Source organism: Lissotriton vulgaris, chromosome 1_1, assembly GCF_964263255.1.
Source record: "Lissotriton vulgaris chromosome 1_1, aLisVul1.2, whole genome shotgun sequence".
In the NCBI taxonomy this organism is placed as follows: Eukaryota; Metazoa; Chordata; class Amphibia; order Caudata; family Salamandridae; genus Lissotriton; species Lissotriton vulgaris.
Genome location: NC_141685.1, coordinates 660,952,984 through 660,977,032, shown reverse-complemented (window position 1 = coordinate 660,977,032; position 24,049 = coordinate 660,952,984).

Below are 24,049 nucleotides of genomic sequence, written 5' to 3'. Positions count from 1 at the left end.
AGGGTGTCAACCTCTACCCTACACCAATGCTAGATCAACAGATAGACTGCTGTCAGTTGCTGGGGCAAATTGCCTCTCTGTTCTCCCTTACCCCATGACTCAGTACATGGTGAACCCTTGATATTGATACTGGGAACAGCACAGCTGTAAAGAACAACGCTTGCAAGCTGTTTGATAAGGTGAGGGCTAGCATTAAGGAGGTCTCCAAGATAATGAGGTTAGGGTTATTGAGCCCTCAAACAGCCCATTGTTCAGCCCAGTGGTGTTGGTTCCCAAGGCTGCTCCTCCTGATGTCACACCTAAACTTAGGTTCTGCAGGGACCGCTGTGGGCTCAATGCAGGCACCCGAACTGACACATCCCCCATCCCCCAAGCTGATGAGCTCATTGATTGGCTTGGAGCTGCCAATTTCCTCAGCATGTTTGACTTAACGTTTGGGTACTGGCAGCTTGCCTTGACCGAGGGGGCTAAACAGAGGCCAGATTTCTCAACACCAGAAGGGCACTTCCAGTCCTTGGGTTGAAGAACACATTCCATAGGCTGGACAATCAGGTCATGGCTGGTTTGGAGAATGTCAGTGCTGCCTACCTAGACAACATTGGGGTATTCAGCTCCAGTTGCGAGGTTCACTTGAACCACATCCAGGAAGTGCTTTGGGCGCTGTAGAGTACAGGCTGACTTTTAAGGCCAATAGATGCCAGATAGGGCAGGGTCCTAGGGTATACATGCGACACAGAGGTAGGAGGTGGCAAGGCACAGCCCTTTGAGCTAAACATATACACAATTCTGGCTTGGGAACCACCTAAGACCCAAACAGTAGTGAGAGCCTTCTTAAGCCTCAGTGAATATAACAGGAGATTCATCAAGGATATGACAACATTGTTGCCTACTTGACAGAACTGACTTCTAAGAAGCAGCCACGTCAGGTGATCTGGACAGAGGTGCACCAGAAAGCTTTTGAAGCCCTGAAGAAAGCCATGTACAATGGCACCTGTGCTCAAGGCCCCTGATTTCTCCTAAGAGTTTGTTGTGCACATGGACACCTCAGAGCATGGCTTAGGGGCTGTGCTCTACAAGCTAAATGAAGAGGGCCTGAATCAGCCTGTAGCCTTCATTAGTAGGAGGCTACTTCCAAGGGAACAGGGGGGGTGCAATTGAGAGGGAAGCCTTTGCTGTGGTCTGGGTGCTGAAGAAGCTAAGTCCATACAAGTTTGGCACTCACTTCCAGGTTCAGATAGACCACAGGCCCCTCAGATGGTTAAGGCAATTGAGGGGTAAGAATCCCAAATAAATATTTAACAAGGTAGGAGAGTTAAGGGATTTTATCCACTAGGGTGGATGGAAGGATACTCCCAATCCCCTGGTAAGGTAACTATATAACAAAATGAAGGAGTATCACCAAAGATAAGGCTGGACAGCCAATATTGGTGGAATGAGTACACTAGTGTAAAAGAAGAAGTCCTCCTTTGTTTTTAAGGAACCCCTCACTCACCGACCTGGTCTGTGACATGCTTCATCATCGGGGCCACCTTGACAGCCGAGTGCCGCCAAGGTGTGCTGCGACACCTGGAATACAGTGGAGCGGGTATGTGGGTGATGAATGTGAAAAAAGAAAAAAAGTCAGTGAGTTAAAAATTGTCCTGGTATGACTTATCAAAACATTATTTATTCTAAGACTACTGGACAATATTAAAAACAGTGTATGATACAATAAAGGCTTTAATAGGACCTAGTGTATCAGTGATATGTGTTGGGTCTACATGTTTCAAACCAAAATTGGAGTTACCGGTTTTTCTTCAGGACCAAAATGATGTAAAAGGAGTTGGGTGGTCAGGGTCCACTAACACCCTGCCATACCTGCAACCCTTTCAGGACCCAAAGATAGCAAAATCGCTATCTGGGTAAAAAGTTGTTTAATGTAACACAGATGTGGTTACAAAAAATGCAAAAACCTGTAAAAGAGAGAGGATCACAAGTCATAAAAAGGCTAATTACGTGCCTGTAACGTAGTGAAGTGACGTAGTCCGCTCTCTCTGTGATACATTCCACATACAGTAAATGCGAATAATCCATGGTGTGGAGTTTCAGCAGTATTTATAAAGTAGAACTATTTGTTCCTATAAGAGCACACCTATCAATATGGGTGCGAGAGTAAGCACGCACTTGTAATGTTATTATTTAAACCACTTACACACAAGCTTTATTGTGCGTGACTAAACAGAGATTTCTGGTTGATTTGTGTCAAGGAATACCGACGTGAAAAATGCCAACTTGATCCAGATCTACATATAACAAGACAAACAACACACTACACATACAATAGTCAAAAGTAAAGAACACTTACTCCTCAATGGAGAAATGTTTGCTGCACGGGGATTAAAGGGAGGTTCTACAGTTCAAAACGCATTCTGTGGAAAGGAAACACGGGAACATTAGGTGGTAGGTGGAAATTATCCAATACCATGTGTTCCCCATCTCCATTGATGGACAAAAAGTTCGGAAACTGAAGCGTTTCCGTAGGGGCAGATTCCTACTTACAGTTTCCCTGATAGAAAGTCGGCCGATCACCTACTCCGCTCCCTCCGTGTACCCGTGAAGCAGAGAAAAGCGGCGCCGTAGTTAAAGGCGTCCGCCATTGTGGGTGTGGAGGGCGTGGCTCGCTCGGCGTCGCATGCTGACGTCACGTGGTTGCTCGGTCGTCAGACGCGCGCCGGGTTGCCACGGGGATGAAAAAGTAAACAAAGCCTCCGTGATCGGAGACGGTTCCGTTCTAAAGGTAGTGATGGGGCTTACAGTAAAAACAGGCACAGTTAACGAATGATTGTGTATTCAGTTAGAGCTCCGCGCTTGGAGTCCACCATTGTGGGTGCGGAGGGCGTGGCTCGCTCGGCGTCGCGTGCTGACGTCACGTGGTTGCGCGATCGTCAGACGCGCGCCGGGTTGCCACGGGGATGAAAAAGTAAACAAAGCCTCCGTGATCGGAGACGGTTCTGTACTCAAGGTAGTGATGGAGCTCAAAGTAAAAAAACGGGCACAGTTAATGAATGATTGTGCATTCAGTCAAAGCTCCGAGCTTGGAGTCTGAAGATGCCAGTGATAAGGATCGGTCATGGGAGTAGGGGACATCCACTCAATTTATCACGCTTTTTTCTGATAAAGGAGGTGTGATGGGAGTAGGGGACATTCACTCAATTAATCACGCTTTTTTCTGATAAAGGAGGTGTGATGGGCAGATACTCATTAGGGTTCACAGGCCATCACTCCCTTTACATAACAGGTGGCTGAAAAGGTACAACATAAAGTGGTTAGGTATCCACTATGTTGTCAGGCATTTGAACATACTTTGAAACTAAACAGGAAGGGGTATCTAAGAGAGGACGGAAGCCCAGGGGATATTGTCATTAAGGCCATTTTTGTTGGTGGACAGTCTATATACCCATCTTTGTTCTTTTTCATATAGGCGTTTTTGTAGGTTCGGTCCTGGGGTTATCTGCTCGATGAAAGTCCTGAACATGTCATTCGGAGTGTGGCCTTTTTCGAGAAAATGATCTGTCAGTCTGGTCGCATTTTTCTTGCAGCGTATGGTGCTGCGATGTTCACAGATCCTCTGTTTTACCTTTCTGGTCGTCATACCAATGTATCTTTTTCCGCAAGTACATTCAATGAGATAGACTACATTTTCACTGTTACAATTGGTATGTGCAATCTGTCTCCAGGTCTTTCCAGCTTCTAGATCAAGGGTCTTTGTATTCCTTGTTAAATGACACACACTACAGTCTCCGCAGCGAAAGTGTCCAGTAACGTCAGGTAGGCCCCAGGCTCTGGTGATGAAAGGTGTGGTTGGAGTCAATTTTGCTCTTGGTCTTGTGTTCACAAGAGTATCTTTCAGGCTCTGGGACTTCTTGAAGGAAAATAGCGGTTTTTCCCAGTGTAGGTTACCAGTATTTATGATGTTCCAATGCCTGTTTATGCTCTTAGTTACTTGGTTGGAAATTGAGTTGAATGTGGTCACACAAGTCAGTGGTATTTCCGTATCAGATCTCATTTTTTCTTCAAGGAGTGCTTCCCTGGGCTGGTTCCTGGCCCTCTTCTGGCATTTGTTTACTATTTTCTTAGGGTACCCACGATTACCTAGTTTTTCAGATAGGTCACTCGCTTGTTTTTTATAGTCAGATATTTTGCTGCAATTTCTGCGAAGTCTTAGGAATTGCCCATAGGGCAGGTTTTCCCTGAGAGGTCTAGGGTGGAAACTCTCAAACCTGAGAAGGTTGTTTTTTGAAGTCGGTTTGTAATGGGTTTTAGTTTCCAGATGGTCGCCCTCCTTGTTGATTACTACATCTAGAAAAACAATTTCTTCTTTGTTGTAACAGCTCGTGAATCTGAGGTTCCTATCACAAGTATTGATCCAAGCAATGAATTGTTCCAGAAGTTGAGTTGGTCCTTGCCAGATGGCAAGGACATCATCAATATCTCGCCTCCAGAAGGTCAGATGTTCACGATATGGGTTCGTGTTGTTCAAAATGAATTTATTCTCAAAATCATACACGTACATACCGGCTATACTGGGGGCAAAAACGCTGCCCATAGACGTTCCCCCGGTTTGTAAGAAAAGTGTTCCTTCAAACTCAAAGTAATTACGTTTGAGGGCCAGGGTGGCGCATTCCAGGATGAAGGCCTTCGGAGTGTGAAAAGGCCAGTCTGCACTCTCTAGGGTGTTCTCCAGGACTCTGATGGTGTCGTCCTGGGGTATACTTGTGTATAGGCTTTCAATATCAAAGCTCAATAACACAGTGTTCTCATCAACTTCCATGTCTTGCAGTAGATGTAATAGACTCTTTGTGTCTTGTAGGTACGTGGTTGATTCCTGTACAATAGTTTTTAGAAAGAAATCACAGAACCTCGAGAGAGGTTCTAGTAAAGAGCCAATACCAGAAACTATTGGGCGTCCTGGCGGTGGCAGTCTACCCTTATGCATCTTTGGTAAGATGTAAAAGTAAGGGATCTTCCCTTCAGTGGTGCATAGGTAGTCAGCTTCCTGTTTTGATATTGCACCGTTGGATTCTGCCATGTCAATCAGTTGACAAATCTCAGCCTTCAGATCACTTGTTGGGTCAGTGTTCAAAACTTGGCAGTGGTTCCTGTCACTCAGAAGTCGGACACATTCCTCGCGATATGTGGTAGTGTCCATAATTACTAGTCCACCACCTTTATCAGCAGGTTTTATAATTGTCGTTTCACAGGCACGTAGTTCTTTTAGTGCTGTTCTTTCTACGTTGCTTAAGTTCTGGAAATGAGTTGTTGTTTGCATCTTCTCAACATCATTATAGACAGCTTGTTCAAAAGTCACTAGTTCCACCGGTGTTGTGTGCGGAGGTGGCATGAAGGTTGATTTTAACCTTAGTCCACTCTCATTTTCCACATCACACTCTCGTGGTTGACCCTGCTTCTCAAAAAAAGCTTTCAGCCTTAGCTTCCTGAAAAAAACAGCCAACTATGGGCATATCTATGGGCAGCGTTTTTGCCCCCAGTATAGCCGGTATGTACGTGTATGATATTGAGAATAAATTCATTTTGAACAACACGAACCCATATCGTGAACATCTGACCTTCTGGAGGCGATATATTGATGATGTCCTTGCCATCTGGCAAGGACCAACTCAACTTCTGGAACAATTCATTGCTTGGATCAATACTTGTGATAGGAACCTCAGATTCACGAGCTGTTACAACAAAGAAGAAATTGTTTTTCTAGATGTAGTAATCAACAAGGAGGGTGACAATCTGGAAACTAAAACCCATTACAAACCGACTTCAAAAAACAACCTTCTCAGGTTTGAGAGTTTCCACCCTAGACCTCTCAGGGAAAACCTGCCCTATGGGCAATTCCTAAGACTTCGCAGAAATTGCAGCAAAATATCTAACTATAAAAAACAAGCGAGTGACCTATCTGAAAAACTAGGTAATCGTGGGTACCCTAAGAAAATAGTAAACAAATGCCAGAAGAGGGCCAGGAACCAGCCCAGGGAAGCACTCCTTGAAGAAAAAATGAGATCTGATACGGAAATACCACTGACTTGTGTGACCACATTCAACTCAATTTCCAACCAAGTAACTAAGAGCATAAACAGGCATTGGAACATCATAAATACTGGTAACCTACACTGGGAAAAGCCGCTATTTTCCTTCAAGAAGTCCCAGAGCCTGAAAGATACTCTTGTGAACACAAGACCAAGAGCAAAATTGACTCCAACCACACCTTCCATCACCAGAGCCTGGGGCCTACCTGACGTTACTGGACACTTTCGCTGCGGAGACTGTAGTGTGTTTCATTTAACAAGGAATACAAAGACCCTTGATCTAGAAGCTGGAAAGACCTGGAGACAGATTGCACATACCAATTGTAACAGTGAAAATGTAGTCTATCTCATTGAATGTACTTGCGGAAAAAGATACATTAGTATGACGACCAGAAAGGTAAAACAGAGGATCTGTGAACATCGCAGCACCATACGCTGCAAGAAAAATGCGACCAGACTGACAGATCATTTTCTCGAAAAAGGCCACACTCCGAATGACATGTTCTGGACTGTCATCGAGCAGATAACTCCAGGACCGAACCTACAAAAACGCCTATATGAAAAAGAACAAAGATGGGTATATAGACTGTCCACCAACAAAAATGGCCTTAATGACAATATCCCCTGGGCCTCCGTCCTCTCTTAGATACCCCTTCCTGATTAGTTTCAAAGTATGTTCAAATGCCTGACAACATAGTGGATACCTAACCACTTTATGTTGTACCTTTTCAGCCACCTGTTATGTAAAGGGAGTGATGGCCTGTGAACCCTAATGAGTATCTGCCCATCACACCTCCTTTATCAGAAAAAAGCGTGATTAATTGAGTGGATGTCCCCTACTCCCATCACACCTCCTTTATCAGAAAAAAGCGTGATAAATTGAGTGGATGTCCCCTACTCCCATGACCGATCCTTATCACTGGCATCTTCAGACTCCAAGCTCGGAGCTTTGACTGAATGCACAATCATTCATTAACTGTGCCCGTTTTTTTACTTTGAGCTCCATCACTACCTTGAGTACAGAACCGTCTCCGATCACGGAGGCTTTGTTTACTTTTTCATCCCCGTGGCAACCCGGCGCGCGTCTGACGATCGCGCAACCACGTGACGTCAGCACGCGACGCCGAGCGAGCCACGCCCTCCGCACCCACAATGGTGGACTCCAAGCGCGGAGCTCTAACTGAATACACAATCATTCGTTAACTGTGCCTGTTTTTACTGTAAGCCCCATCACTACCTTTAGAATGGAACCGTCTCCGATCACGGAGGCTTTGTTTACTTTTTCATCCCCGTGGCAACCCAGCGCGCGTCTGACGACCGAGCAACCACGTGACGTCAGCACGCGACGCCAAGCGAGCCACGCCCTCCACACCCACAATGGCGGACGCCTTTAACTACGGCGCCGCTTTTCTCTGCTTCACGGGTACACGGAGGGAGCGGAGTAGGTGATCGGCCGACTTTCTATCAGGGAAACTGTAAGTAGGAATCTGCCCCTACGGAAACGCTTCAGTTTCCGAACTTTTTGTCCATCAATGGAGATGGGGAACACATGGTATTGGATAATTTCCACCTACCACCTAATGTTCCCGTGTTTCCTTTCCACAGAATGCGTTTTGAACTGTAGAACCTCCCTTTAATCCCCGTGCAGCAAACATTTCTCCATTGAGGAGTAAGTGTTCTTTACTTTTGACTATTGTATGTGTAGTGTGTTGTTTGTCTTGTTATATGTAGATCTGGATCAAGTTGGCATTTTTCACGTCGGTATTCCTTGACACAAATCAACCAGAAATCTCTGTTTAGTCACGCACAATAAAGCTTGTGTGTAAGTGGTTTAAATAATAACATTACAAGTGCGTGCTTACTCTCGCACCCATATTGATAGGTGTGCTCTTATAGGAACAAATAGTTCTACTTTATAAATACTGCTGAAACTCCACACCATGGATTATTCGCATTTACTGTATGTGGAATATATCACAGAGAGAGCGGACTACGTCACTTCACTACGTTACAGGCACGTAATTAGCCTTTTTATGACTTGTGATCCTCTCTCTTTTACAGGTTTTTGCATTTTTTGTAACCACATCTGTGTTACATTAAACAACTTTTTACCCAGATAGCGATTTTGCTATCTTTGGGTCCTGAAAGGGTTGCAGGTATGGCAGGGTGTTAGTGGACCCTGACCACCCAACTCCTTTTACATCATTTTGGTCCTGAAGAAAAACCGGTAACTCCCATTTTGGTTTGAAACATGTAGACCCAACACATATCACTGATACACTAGGTCCTATTAAAGCCTTTATTGTATCATACACTGTTTTTAATATTGTCCAGTAGTCTTAGAATAAATAATGTTTGGATAAGTCATACCAGGACAATTTTTAACTCACTGACTTTTTTTCTTTTTTCACATTCATCACCCACATACCCGCTCCACTGTATTCCAGGTGTCGCAGCACACCTTGGCGGCACTCGGCTGTCAAGGTGGCCCCGATGATGAAGCATGTCACCGACCAGGTCGGTGAGTGAGGGGTTCCTTAAAAACAAAGGAGGACTTCTTCTTTTACACTAGTGTACTCATTCCACCAATATTGGCTGTCCAGCCTTATCTTTGGTGATACTCCTTCATTTTTTTATATGGGTAAGAATCCCAAACAGCTAATGCGGTCCATCACCCCACAGGGAATGGAATTTATGGTGAAAAACTGTCCCAGCACAGAATATACCAATGCTGATGGTCTATCCAGGTTTTTCTGCCTTAGTGAAGAGAACTCCCAAGGGGTTGGGTAGCTCTCCCCACCTTCAGCTGGGGGACGCCTTTCAGACTTGGCATCCTTGACATGGTTTACCCTGAGATTTTGCTTTCTGACCTCCTGTTTTGCTGACTTCAATTTTGGTAGAGTAAGGATGCTGGACACTTTACCACTGCTAACCAGTGCTAGAATGCGTATGCTCTCTACTCAAAACATTGTAATATTGGCTTATCCACAGTTGGCATATTTAATTTGCTTGTAAATCCCTATTAAAGTGCACTATATGTGCACAGGGCCTGTGAATCAAATGCTACTAGTGGGCCTACAGCACTGATTGTGCCATCCACTTCAGTAGTCCTTAAACATGGCTCAGGCCTGCCACTGCAGAGATTGTGTGTGCAGTTTAAACTGTCATTTCCACCTTGCAAGTTATCCTACTTACTAACACAGAATAGGGCCAAGGGTCCAGGATACGAGTATGGGATACAGAAGGTTTTATCAACTATGTACTAGAGGGGGATCTCTTTAAGGGTGGTTTCCTTTACACACCAAAGGTGTCATGCTTCATCATAGGGATGCCTCCTCGAGTGAAAGACCTGGTCTCTTCGCGGGCTACAACCCCCTTGCTGCTAGGGAGGAGCACAGGGATGTTTTAATGTTGATGAGGAGGGTTGGACTAAAACTCTATGTGAGCGTGGTGTGCTCAGTGTTAAGTGCAGTGCTAAGGTGAACGTGGTTAAAACTGGCTACAAGGTTAGCTAATTGGCAACTTTAATCTGCTACCTTGTGAGAGGATTAAAAACAAATATCTGATAAATCAGCTGCCGTCATTAGAGGCATCTGTATTAGTGTATGACCAACATGTTTTGGCTTAGTGACCTGTCAATGTGTTGTGGCCTCTATAAGGATCGAACATACAGCTACTTCAACAAAGTGAGGTAGATGCGCATATGAAAGATAATGCGCTGGAATTATGGTGCATTATACGGAAACAGTGGTCCTGCTATTCAGTATGTTCACCATTGGAACCTGTGGTAAGACAAAAAACAATGTGCGCTATTTACAATGGAGAAAGTGCAATGGAAAAAGTGCATGAAAGACATGGTTGAGTCAAAGCACAGTGAATTTGCACAATAGTCAAAACACTTGACATCGTGTAACCACTTAGTTCACATGAAAAGTGATAGAAGGATGCGTGACTCACCAACATTGGTTAAAGAATTTGCAGCATCTGTCCTGGCCAATTAGCCGAAAGGTACATCCGGCAATCCAACCTGACAGAAAAGGTGGTGGCATTAGAGTAAAGAAGAGGTCAAAGCGTAATTGAAGAGCAAGATTGTATGCCTACTATTAGATCTGGGGCTCTCTAGTAGGCAATGGTATTCACCTTTGTCTAAATAGGGACCCTTACTTCTAAGTCAGGATAAGGGGATTACACTCCTTAATAACCCCTGCTCACCCCGTTGGTAGCTTGGCACGAGCAGAGAGGCTTATCTCAGAGACAGTGTGTTAATCATTTGTGAATATGCACAGTAATACAGTGAAAACACTACAGATGGACACAACACAGGTTTTATAAAAATAAGAATTCGTTATATACACTTAACACAAGACCACAAATGACAAAAATCCACAATTCTATACTTAAAGATGACTTAAATATGATTAAAGTTTCTTAGTTCTTGCTGATGATAAATGCGACAGAGTTCTCAACAAAGTACCTGGATGCGTAACGCAAAGTAAACTAAAGGCTCGCAAAAGTGGAAATGCGTTGGTTCCATGATCCGGGGGAGATGATGCGTCGTGCCTCAATGCTTGCGCAGAGTTGGGGATGCGTCGTGATCCTTACCGGTGTGGAGGTGATGCGTAGATTCTTGGCCTGTGGGCCCGTTGCGGTAAGCAAGATGGTGCCTTGAAGCGATGTGATGATCCGGTTGCAATACGAGAAGATGGCGCCCTTGATGCGGCGATGCGATGACAATGCGTAGATGCCCTGGCACCCTTGCAACGACTCTGTACTTTGGAGCTGCTACAGGCCCTGCGACACGCTTCTCTGGTGATGCGATGGCGACTCTCTTGATGGCGTCACGCTTCTCCGGTAATGCGACAGTGTTGGTCTTGGCCCCTTTTCCCAAAATGTTTTGCTTTTTGCCCCCCTAATGTAGGATGTCTCCCCCATGGTAATGTTTACTGAATAGGCCATGTGACGTATGAGAAGCCCTGTGTAATGTTAAATGCAATGCAATGGTGTGTACATTTATTTCCCCCCATTGTAAACATGTACCCTGGTGAAATGCTGCTAGTTGTTAGGTACCCAGCCACCCCAGTATTTGGAGGGAAAGTCTGGCACCCAGGGTGCTCTACTCCTGCCCCTGAGCCAGTTAGAACTAGTGCGCCTGAGAATTCTAGAAGCTTCCAGCCTATCTGGTATAGGTAGAGCAGTCGAGTTGTCATGTGCTGAGACAGAACTGGGGCAGGAACGTGAGGGGATCTGCTGCCAGGGGATACCACCACTTGGGCCTGTGTGCTGGACCCTGTACCCATCTGGAACCCCTCTACTGTCCCCAGGGCTAGTGGAAGCCCCACTTCAGGAGTTCAGGCTGCTGTTCAGGAGGAGGGCCACGCTGCAGTGGGGATGGTGAAAGCCTACCACCCTGTTTTGATGATGCCCCCACTACCTGCTGACCTGGCCCAGTAGTGCCTACTGCTCTGTCCCCAGGGCCCCTGAGGAAGCAGGGCCCCCCTAGGTCCCTGAAGCTGCCGGGACCATGCGCCACGCAAGCGATGCGCAAAGAAGCACCTAGAAGGATAGGAGCATCGTGGACTGGACCCCCCCAGGAGGTGAGGAGTGTTACCCTGGGGCTTGATGCTGGGACTGTCTGCCCCCCTTTCGCTGTGCGCCTGGAAGTGTTGGGCCTAGAAGAAGCGCTGTGTGCTAAAGCGCTCTGATCTGGGAAGCGCTGTGCTGTTAAGGAACTGATTGCCTGGCCCTGGATGAGTGCTGCCTGATGTGTACCTGCCTAAGCACCACAATCCTAAACCGCTGTGCCCAGAAGAAGCGCTGTGTGCATGCAAAGCGCTAACCTTGCCCAGGACTGTTGCAGCCTGCTGTGCCTTTGAAAGAGCTGGCCTGCAGGAGACTGCCTCGTGTCCCCAAAGCGCCGTGACCAAGACTGCCCTGCTATGAGTGTTTTAAGCGCTGTATTGCCCTGGGAACTGCTGCTGGCTCAAGCGCTGTGAGCGCTGCCATATACTCTAAGCGCTAGAACCCTAAAGCGCTGTGCTGTGAAGACGCTGTTGCCTGGCAAAGCGCTGCACTGCTGGAAGTGTTACAGCCTGACCTGCTGGTTCCTAAGCGCTGTATTAGGAGGACTGTGCCCCCAAGCGCTGTGCGGCAGAAGCGCTGCTTGGCCTGAAGGAACTGTTTTATTGTGAAGAACTGTCTTATGCCAGGACTGCTGTCTCTTACACTGCTGCATCTACAAAGTTCTGTTTAGCCCCCTACAGTGGCCGGTGTCCTTGATACTGTTTTCTTTTGAGGCGGAGTTACCCCCCTCGCTCGGCAGGAGTCTGCTGCAATATTTAGGCTGCTGATGAATTCCTGCATGTTGGATGAAAGTGTTTATACCTAATGTGTCCTTGTATGCTAAAAGCCTACTACTAAGGTGGTGCCTAGGATTAAGACCTGTGTTTGCCCTGCAATATTGATCCTATATTTTATGCATTTCCTGACATTCTTTTTATTTCAGTTAGACACTAATGGACTTCCTTAACCCTTTTTCTTACTTCTCCCATTTTCCCTTGTAAATAATCCCCCTGACATCCATTGCCCTGGCGCCCGTTGGGGTCCGTTTGTGATTACTGGGCTGTACTGTGTTTTACCTTTGCAGGTTGGAGACAATACAAAACGTATTCTTTTTCCAACCAGAAGAAGTGTTGTGTCTCTTTTGTAGTGTGCCTGGTGTGTCGACTGTGGGTACTGCGTGGATGCTTCACACATGTCCTCAGGAGTTTGGCCTGCCCGCACTGCTCAATGCTACCCCCTATAGAATTGGTAACCCCATTTCTAACAGACAGCAGGCAGCTTTGATGAACACACGCTTCTAGGGAGATGCGGCGAAGGCTCGCTTCTCTGGCGATGCAACGATTTCAGCGGCGGCAGCGACATGCTTCCTCTTGATGCATTGTGCTTCCAGCTACCAGCGACATGCAAATGTCTGGAGTTGAGAATTCCCAGCAAGGAAATTCAAAGGGGAGCTGGAGGTGAAGTATTTTGTCCCTGAGACTTCAGCAGGAGGCAAGCACAGTTGAAGCCCTTGGAGAATATTCTGTAAATGATGAAAGTTCCTTCTCCTTTCCTTGGCAATGAAGCAACCACTGCAGGCCAACACAGCAAACAGCACACTGGCAGAGGGGCAGTAAAACTCCTGCAGCTTCCTTCGTTCTTCTCCTTGGCAAAAGGTTTCTTGTTCCAGAAGTGATCTAATTTCTTGGGATCAGGGTCCCAATATTTATACCACAAAGTACTTTGTTCTCTGAAGGCAGAGGGGCCTCTGCCTAGTCCAAACCAGTTCCTGAGCACTTTGTTTACATGACTCTCTTCTTCCTTTCAATGTGCAGGGCAGAGACATCAGCCGCCCCACAGGAAGGGGAGTCAGCACAGGGAAGGAAAGGTACAGCTCTGGAGCACTTTGTTGACAAGATTACTTCTCTCCTTTCACAGTGCAGGGCAGAGACATCAGACAAGCTACAGGAGGTGGAACCAGCATTGTAGAGGGAAGGCTCAGCCCTATTCAGGTCCCAGGTGCAACTCCTCCCTCCCATCTAGATGCAGATCTCTCTATTCACTGCTGGGCTGCCCTAGCATGTTTCCTGGAATCCTCCAGCCCTGTCACTCACAAACCAAGACAAGGAATACACAGCCTAGCAGTGGCATGCCAGGACAGTTAGGCAAGAAAATACCTACTTTCTAAAAGTGGTATTTTCAAACACAGAATGAAAAAAAAACTTGCCTAAAAGGCGTATTTTATCATTCTGAGTTTAGGCATACTAAATCCGAATTTCTACCATGTTCCCTGAGTCAGTTAGGTTTATAAGAATGTAATAAACTAACTGCCCATTCTAGCCTATGGAGAACAGGTAGCCTCCAATAGTAAAAAACAAAAATTACTGTAATTCACTATTAGGACATGCTACACACATCAGATCATGTCCTACCTTATACTTACAATGCACCCTGCCGTTGGGCCTATCATAGGGGTGTCTAATATGAAGCAAAGGGAAGGTTTAGGGACTGGCAAGTGGGTGCACTTGGCCAAGTCGGCAAGGTTGTGCTAGACTGCACATAGGCCTTGCAATGGCAGGCCTGAGACACACTTTACAAGCTGCTTCTGTGGGTGGCACAACCAGTGCTGCAAGCCCACCAACAGCATTTGATTTACAAGCCCTGGGCACACCTGGTGCACTGTATTAGGGTCTGATGAGTAAATCAAATAACCCAATTGGAGTCACTAATCAATACATCAATTTAACATAGGGAACACTTGCACTGTGGCACTGAATAGCAGTGTCACAGTGCCCAAAGCATAAAACCAGCAAAAACATATCAAAACAGAGGAGGCAATCCGTCAAAAATGGAAGGGAGACTCACGCCAATGATGCCAGGTCTCGCACGTGTCCCCTCCAGATGAAATGTGGGGAGAACTACCCTTCCCCTTGGGAGTTCTTTTCACTAAGGCGGAAAAATCCGGACAGACCTTCAGCGTTGGCTTGTTATGTACCAGTGCGGTGTTCCACCATAAAGTCCATACCCTTTAGGGAAATAGACCACCTCAACAACTTTGGGTTCACACTTCTCATCTGCACCAGCCATCTGAGGGGCCTTTAGTCGGTCTGAACCAGGAAGTGAGTCCCAAACAAGTATGGTCTCAACTTCTTCAGTGCCCAGACCACAGCAAATGCCTCACGCTCACTTGCAATCCACCTCTGTTCCCGTGGAAGTAACCTCCTACTGATGAAGGATACAGGTTGGTCTAGGCCCTCTTCATTAGTCTGTGATAGAACAGCCCCCACACCATGCTCTGAAACCTCTGTCTGAACAATGAATTATTTTGAGAAGTTGGGCACCTGCAGCACGGGTTCTGTGCACATGGCAGTCTTCGGGGCGTCAAAAGCCTTCTGACAGGTGTCAGTCCAGTTCACTTTCTTGGGCTGCTTCCTGGAAGTCAGCTTAGCCAAGGGTGCAACAATGTTGCCTTACCCTTTGACAAACCTCCTGTAGTACCCCGTGATTCCTAAAAAGGCTCTCACCTGTGTCTGAGTCTTCGACGTTCCCATGCCAGGATGGAATCAATCTTGGGTTGTAGGGGAGCCACCTGGTCGCTTCCTACCTGGTGACCCAAGTGCACAACGGAACCCTGCCCGATCTGGCACTTACTCGCCTTGATCGTGAGGCCTGCCGTGTGCAGTGCCATCAACACTTCCCAGAGGTGATGCAGATGTTCCTCACAACTGGTGCTGAACACTGCAATGTCAACCAAGTAGGTGGCTCTGAAATCCTCCAGTCCAGCCAACACCTGGTTGACCAACCTCTGAAAGGTGGCAGGGGCCTTCTTCATCCCAAAGGGCATAACCCGGAATTGGTAATGCCCATCTGGTGTGGGGAATGCTGACCTCTCCGTAGCCCCATCAGTCAAGGCGATCTGTCAGTACCGAGACGTCAAATTATTATTATTATTATTATTATTATTATTTAATTTTATAGAGCGCGTAGTCACCCGTAAGTATCCCAGCGCTAAAATCAGTACAACTAGGAGTCAGCAAGGGAAGGGGAGAGACAGTTTAAGGGAAGAGGTGCTGTGGTACCATACAGCCCCTAACCGATCAATAAGCTCATCAGCTCTAGGGATGGGGTGTGCATCAGTCCTGGTGACTGAATTGAGCCCTCTGTAGTCCACACAGAGCCGGAGTTCAGGTGTGGCACCCGACCAGGCAGCCTTTGGGACCAAGTCCACTGGGCTGGCCCAAGGACTGTTCGAGGACTCAATTACCCCTAAAGCAACCATCTTGGAGACTTCCTCCTTAATGTAAGCCCTGACCTTGTCAGTCACTCTGTAAGCCTTGTGCTTCACAGGAGGACTTTCTCCAGTGTCCACATCATGAACGCACCACTCTGTGACACCAGGAACCAAGGAAAATAGATCAGAGAATTGCCCCAACAATTGGTGACAATCTTGCTGCTGATCAGGGGTTTCTTAAATTACTTCCCCTCATTGATTACTGTTGAAACATTGTTGTATGATGCTACTTTTAGTAAGTTGACATTTTCTTACTTTAACCATTCTCTTCCTCTGTCTGTCTCTGAATACATGTCTCGGTTGGGTGACAGATGGGCTTTGTGTATTTCCTCTAGACAGTCACACAAAGGGAGCTGGGGTGTGACATTTGCATCCTGGTGATAGGGTTGTTCCTGTCCCCACACAAAGAGATACATATCCCCTTTTAGTGAGTCTGGAGCCCGGGCAGGAAAGCCATGGACCTTGTGACCTTCAAAGGCCTCTTTGAAGTCTCCACCTCTTCCAAGGCACATTTGGGTATTCGTACTGGACACCTAACACCACAAGATCAGATCTTTGCTGGCTGGAACCAAGTGCATTCTGCTTGGAAGACGAGCTGCTGTGCTGTGGGAGGGACTACCACATTGCTACCTTCATTGCTGTGTTGGCCTGCTGCCTGCTGATTGTTGTGCTATAGGAGGGACTGCCACTTTGGTACCAGCTCTGCTGTGTTGGCCTGCTGCCGGATGCTTCTTGCCTGGGAGTGAGAGGGACTGGACCGGCTCGCTATTTCCTTGAACCCAAGTTTCTCCATGGATTTGTTGGCTTGTCTTCTCTTTTCTGAAGTATCAGGGCCAGAAATGCTTCTTACAACTCTGCTGGTGCTGCTGGGCTCTGCGGGGGTACGTCCTTTGTTCCTTGTTCATGTTTGAGTCCTACCCTTTCCTGAGGAGCCTCCCTCACATCTGGGCCTCAGAAGTGGGTTCTGCAACTGTTTTCTGCAAAAATCGATGCAGAAACCCCTTTGTGCCAATCAGAACGATCACAGTGCCTTCAGACACAGTGCTGAATCAACGACGACCTGGGTTCCTGACTGCGAGGTTTAACAATGACACAGCACCGATCAGAAGAAGCTGCGGCGAGGCTCTACTTCGATGTAGCACCAACCCTTCAACACCGACTCCGAGGCTCGACTTTGATGCAGTGTTGGTCCTTCAGCATAGACTGTGAGGCTTGATTCTGATGCCATGACCCAAGTGCATGAATCAGAATGGACGTAGTGAGTCCTCAATGCAGAGCTTGCTCCGTAAAGGAACTTTTTCAGCGGGCACTTCATGGGTTCTGAAGCCAGCCTACCCTAAATCCCAGCCGGCCTGAACTTTGGATTTACCTTGTTCTGGCACGGCTTCAAGTAACCTGTAAGGGCTATTGATTTCCAATCACTGTTTTGGGATTTCATATCTCGACTTCTACTGATTTGATTTGTGTTTTTTGGTCTTTTTGTGATGTTTTCTCTGTGTTACAGCAACTAAACTTCTTACACAAATACTTCTGACATTGACTCTTAAGTTACACCTGACTGCCTTATGCCAACCTACCAGAGGGTTGGGACAGGGTAATTTAGGTTGTGCATCTGACTTTACCCTGACTAGGATTGTGGCTTCTGCTTGGACAGGGTGGATATTCTGCAAACCAGAAACCCCAATTTCTAACATATTCTTTTCTCAAATCTTGTTAAAGCTTTAATACTTGAAGATTCGTTAACCAATCTCAATGCAGTACTTACCGAGCAATTGACCTATAACAGTACGTCACACTGTTTTGTCCTCAATCAATAGCAGCGCAACAATACATCAACAATCAATCACAATGGGACACACTATGATCTTTTTTCTCGCAGTTCTTTACCCTCCTTTACAATTTTCTCTCTTACATCTTCAACTTTAACCCCTCCCCTGCTGGTGACGGAACCGCTCCGTCATCAGCCGCGGTCGCGCTGTGCTGATGACGGAGCGGTTCCGTCACGGCTCGCTCGGCGCGACTGTGCGGCGCAGATTCCGCAATTGAGCTGGGCGTTCCATTGAGCCGGCAGGGCCGTGACGGAACCACTCCGTCATGAGCACAGCTCAACCGAGGCTGTTGACGGAGCGGTTCCGTCACCAGCATGGTCGTGCGGCGCCCTCCCCCGCCCCCCCCGATTGGAATAATAATGTTTTAACACCATCCAACTTTTTTACAAGAAAAGAATCTCCACATATGCGAAGAAATCTTGGCCAACTGAAAATCACCCTAATAAATTCAGCTTCACCTCTGCGCAAGTAGGTACCACTAACATTAATCAATATTAGTTCAATCACAACAAATGGTTACAATCCCTATCTAAATTGTGTAGTCTACTGTACCTCATGACCTACACCACAAATCTCTAGCAGACTAAAAACTATATAGTGCATTCTACTCTTATCAATATCAGTATCAATATCTCTATCCCAGGATCTTAGACTATGTCAAGCCCAAAAACCTATTCCAATTCTTCACAAAAAACACATAAGCACCAATAATTCCTCCAACTGCAATGCGCAGTAAAATCAACAGTATATGTAGGAATGTATATATGCAGATATCCTGAGCTAAAAAAATATATATATATATAAAAAAAAAAAATAATAAAAAAAAAAGCTTAAAGAAGCGACATAAAAAGGAGGGACTGTAGGAGAGTAATATCTTCAGACGAAAAATGGAAAGGGGATAGGGGGACAAAAAAAAATGTAAATAAATAGAAAACCTTATACAAATAAAAAAAATAAAAAAACTTAGGGTGATAGTTGGGTGTAGGCATATCTTCCATGTACGGTGGGCAAAGAAAGGACCAGAATCCGGATCGGGGGGAAGGGCCCCAATGGCGATACAATCGCCAAAGGTAATAAGGGGTGGTTCCTCATGGGGGGAGGTGGGTGGTGGGTGGGAGGGAGGGGCACAAAACAAAAAACAATTTCCCCATATATCTAGGATTGATGGAGTGGGTATGAGCCAACTTGTGTTTAGAGTAGATACCGGAGTAGATATGGATGTTAACTATATAACTACACAACTATACAACCGATATGTTTTTGCCGTGATAAATAAGGATTATGGAGAATAAAATAAAAATAATAAATTGGAATGTTAACGGGTTAAGAGAAAGTAAAAAATAGGGTAGAATTTGTGAATTCCTAAATAAGTCTGGGGCTCATATCCTCCTATTGGAAGAAACCCACCTTGAATAGCAGGAATGTAGGATAGCTTTCAAAAATCAAAAATGGATACAGGACCTCCTTTGCTCTCAACAGAGTGGTAACACCAGAGGAGTAGTGATAATCACTAGAATCAATAGCGATATAAGAGTTGAAAAGTACGAAACGGATCATACAGGTAGATGGCTGACTGCATCATTATCCATAAAAAACACAAAACTGACATGTGTAGTCTATTATGGACCAAATCAGGATTCCCCTGAGGCTTTGATTAGCATAAGAACCAGCCTGCTTGAATTAAATGCTCCCATCATCCTAGGCAGTGAATTTAATCTGGTTCTTTATCCAAGATTAGACCGTACTTCCAAGGTGGCTTCACCTCCTCTACTTAGATCTAAAAGAGAGCTTAGGAATATTATGAGGGATTTTAATTTACTAGATGTCTGGAGGGTCAAGAATCAGAACATCAGAGACTATTCATTCTATAGTTTTAGACAGACATCATTCACGCATAGACTTCTTCCTTATTGATCAAAGTTTGCTCTCTGAGATTTTGTCTACCTCTTATATCCCGGCAATATTATCGGATCATTCCTTGGTAGAGTTAACAGCTAAACTTTCACAAAATAATCAAGTTAGGCGATGGACCCTAGATAGATCCTTATTATCACAGGTAGAGCTAAAGAATGATCTATTGATACTTATGGCGGAGTATTTTGAATTTAATAAGGCGACTGCATCAGATCAAACAATATGGGAAGCCTTAAAGTCATTTCTAAGGGGGATACTTACAGCTAAAATGATAAGAAGAAATAAAATTAGGAAGAAGTTAGAGGAGGACTCCGTATCTAAAATAAAGCAAAAAGAACAAGAACTACAGAAAGCCTCCCTGGAACAGCAGATTAACCTGAAATCAATACAGAAGGAGTTGGAGAGTTTAAAAGCAAAATATCAGGCTAATCTAGATAAAATCATCAAAGAGAGATGGGATACAACAGACTGCAAAATGTCTCCTATGGAGAGAAATGTGGTCGAATTCTGGCCTGGAAAGCTAGAGCTGATCGTACTAGGAATCAGATAAGTAAGTTGAGAATACCGAGCTCTGGGGACATATCTTTTGACAATGGTGAGATTTTGGAAGAAGTTACAACTTATATGCAGAATCTATATAAGGGCAATGTCGATACTGATGATGCTGTTCACTGGTTAGAAGGTCTAAACCTTCCATATCTAACTGAGACAGATAGCCTGTTTTTGAGTTCTCTGATCAAGAGGGGGAGGTCCATGATCAACTGAAGAGAATGGCTAGAGGAAAGGCAGCTGGCCCAGATGGGCTACCAGCAGAAATATATCAAATGGGGTCTGATATTATAGTTCCCATTCTCACGGCCTTATTTAATAAAATACATTCAGCAGGATTGTCTACTCCCCCGACCTGGTCCGAGGCTACGGTCACGTTGGATTTGAAGCCAAATAAAGACCCTACAATCGTTGAGTCATATCGGCCAATCTCGCTGCTAAATACAGACTATAAAATCTTTGTGGGTGTGTTGGCAGCGAGATTGGCCAAAGTAATTAAGTCTTTAATTCATGAAGATCAGAGGGGCTTCATGCCTGGCAGACAATTGAATGAACTGACCTTCCAGGCGATTGCGGCAATAGACTTTGCTACAGTTGAAAAATCTCCATTCACTATTGTGGCTATTGATGCCGCCAAGGCTTTCGACCAAGTTAATTGGTTGTATTTATGGGAAGCTTTGTCAAAGTTTGGTATACCAACTAATTTCATAACATCCGTGAAAGCATTGTATCTCCATCCTAGAGCAAAGTTTCTTGTAAATAACTTACTTACAGATTGGGTCCAAATTACACGCGGCACCAGACACGGATGTCCCCTCTCCCCCCTATTGTTTAACCTATATCTAGAGCCCTTAGTTATACAGTTAAGATCGGATGCTCTAATTGAACCTTTCCGCATGAATGTACTAGATTTAAAATTTGCCTTATATGCGGATGATCTTTTAATGTTTACATCTAATCCTGAAATATCAATCCCTCAACTATTCCATCATGCAGAGGTGTTCGGAGAGGTCTCAGGATATAAAATTACCAAAGAAAAAACTGAGGTAATGCAATGGAATCAGGAGGATCAATTCCCTGGAACAAAGTCTCGGATGAGGTATCTAGGTATACATCTTATTCAGAACATCTCAGAGACATCCAAAGTAAACCTAGACAGAGTATATAAGGACATCAATGTACTCTTACATCGTTGGTCGGGTCTACCATTGAACATTTTTGGGAGGGTGAACTTGGTGAAAATGGTTATTTTACCAAAGATCACCTTCCTGTTTAACTCCATACCATTATCATTCAATTCCAAGGATATCGCCAAATTACAGGGACGTGTAGGATCCTTTATCTGGAATTCCAAATCGCCTAGGATTTCCCTGAAAAAACTGAGAAGGAAAATGAGGACAGGTGGACTCGCTATGCCGGAAATTCTCCATTACTGCCATGCATTTCATTTTAAAAACTTTAGGTTATTGGCTGATAAAGCTGATACTTCTTGTTTGGGTTTGCTATTTCATGCGCTATTACATAACACCCCAGTCATGAATCTTTTCTATTTAAGTTTGGAGACCCAAAATTCTACAAGAAGGTTAGACTAAAGGTCTTGGGCATGGCTCTGAGAAACTGGGTGTTTGTAAGAAAACAATTAGGTATCCCTTATTATTCACCTCTTGCTCCAATTTGGGATTCCCCGGGAACACCTGAATGTCTCAGAGATCAATTATCGCTTCCCCTTAATACAGCTGGTTCATGCAATGGCAGGATATTCTTGATGGCTCAGAATTATTGGGGTGGGATTCACTTTCTCGGCTGACAAACGGAACTCTCACTAGGTTCAAATGTTATCAGCTCTCCAGCTGGTGCAGCACCATATCCTGGGGCCCAACAAGCAATTCTAAGTTTGAACTTGTAATGAAAAAAGGGCGCTGGAAAAAAGAGATTTCCTTTTGGTATGAGGCACTAAACGAGAAAGATGAAGTCACTGAACTTGAACTTAATAAATTATGGGGGGAAGTGGCAGCTGGGCAATGTGATAATATACTAGCTCTTTGGGGAGATTCTTTCAAATTATCGTATACAGTGGTAAAACCAGCCCCTTTAAAACGAAATCACTTGTTCACCTTATATAGAGTATACATATCCCCTAAGAAATTGGTTAAATTTACAAATCTTGAATATTGTTGTCCACGTTGTAAGTTTCCTGCTGCGGATGATTTGCACATGTTTGTTGAGTTTCCAAAACTATCTCTTTTTTGGTCTAAGATTGAAGAATTTATAAAGGAAGTATTAGATATACATTTTGTCATCACTCCTATGATTATTCTTTTTGGCCTAGAGATAGGGTACCAGCTTAAGGAGATGAGGACTAAATTTATATTTTATGTAATGATTTTAGCAAGACAAGAAATATGTAAGTCTTGGAAGTCAGAGAATGCCCCAATTTTTGCTGGTTGCCTTAGATATACTATATATATTAGTGAGTCCGACATGGCATCTGATATTTCTAGTCTTGTTAAGACCTGGGCGACCTTAGTGGCTTGGCGGAACCGTTGAGAAATTTTCCTATGATTTCACCTGGGTACTGTTGGTGCTTGGTCTACAGCCCAACCAAGGGCGGTTCAGATTAAAGGGTATGGAGTGGACCTAGCAAACAGGTGAGGCTGGAGGGGGATTCTCTTTCCTCTCCTACCCCTGATTAAATTCTCTGGCTTTGATCTTTGAGGTTGGCATATCGTAACTCGGAGAGGTGGAGATTCCCTATTCAGAATACCCATCATGGTATATGAGGAAAAAAAAAATTATAAAAAAGGGAACAACAACTACAACTGCAACGCATAACCCAATTAATACTTACACCTCCATTACAGCAACGGTCTTCGAAAATTGCACCTTCTCAGTCTTCAAGTTCTGGGCTTTGGGCAATGAGGCACTGGCATTATTTTAACTTGTGGTAATTATTTATAGCTGCTCTTTTCGCCGTAAATCACTTCTCTGCTACCAGGTTTTCTGGAGTGAGAATCAGTTTTAAATTAAGAATATTGTGTTTACCATCATCCGGGCTAATTCTTGCTCTGTCAGACTGCAATTGATCTTTGCCATTATTTTGAGAAGAGAAGGTCAATACTTCAAATACATTTCCATCTCAGTGATGAATATTATTTTAAGTCTATGAAGAGAATTAGGTCCCTGTTTTCAGCGTTTTATTAATCGAAATCTTTTAGTAAATCATCCTAATTCGATCACAGTTATATTCACCAAGTTTAGTCATTTGAATACTAATAAAGTCAATCAATGTGTTGTAATTTTGCAGTGATTGAGTTAGCATTAGCAGAGGCAATCCTGTATTTAGAGGCTATCTTGTCAGTTTTGTGGAATCCAGTTTGTATTTCTGGCAGCCATCTTGTTTGCCGTGTGCTACCACGTGCGTGCCATGTGCTCGGTCCTACCTTGCTGTTGTCTGATCTTGAAATCTGGATAGTGACAGGTTATATTTAGCCTCTTTCACTTTGCACATGCTCAGTTGAGCTTGCAGCTGACCATGCAGCTGCTGTTAGTCTGTAAATGTCAGGATGTGTTCACCAGAATTAATAACTGTTAGCTCCTCCCACTTGTTGACTGTGCATTTTCTGTGTGACCTTATATGTACCTGAAACCTATTCTTGTACCTGTAACGCCTTCTTGCAATCTCCTTCCATTTAGGGTGCTACTTCATACATTGCCAAAGGGTGTTGTGTGAATGTAGTTCCGCCTCCTGAGGTTTAATACATTTGGTATTTTCTATTCCACTTTCTGTGCCAACTTCTTCCTATTGGTCTGAGGACTTGTGCAGAAAAGGACAAACCCCTTGCACTGATAGG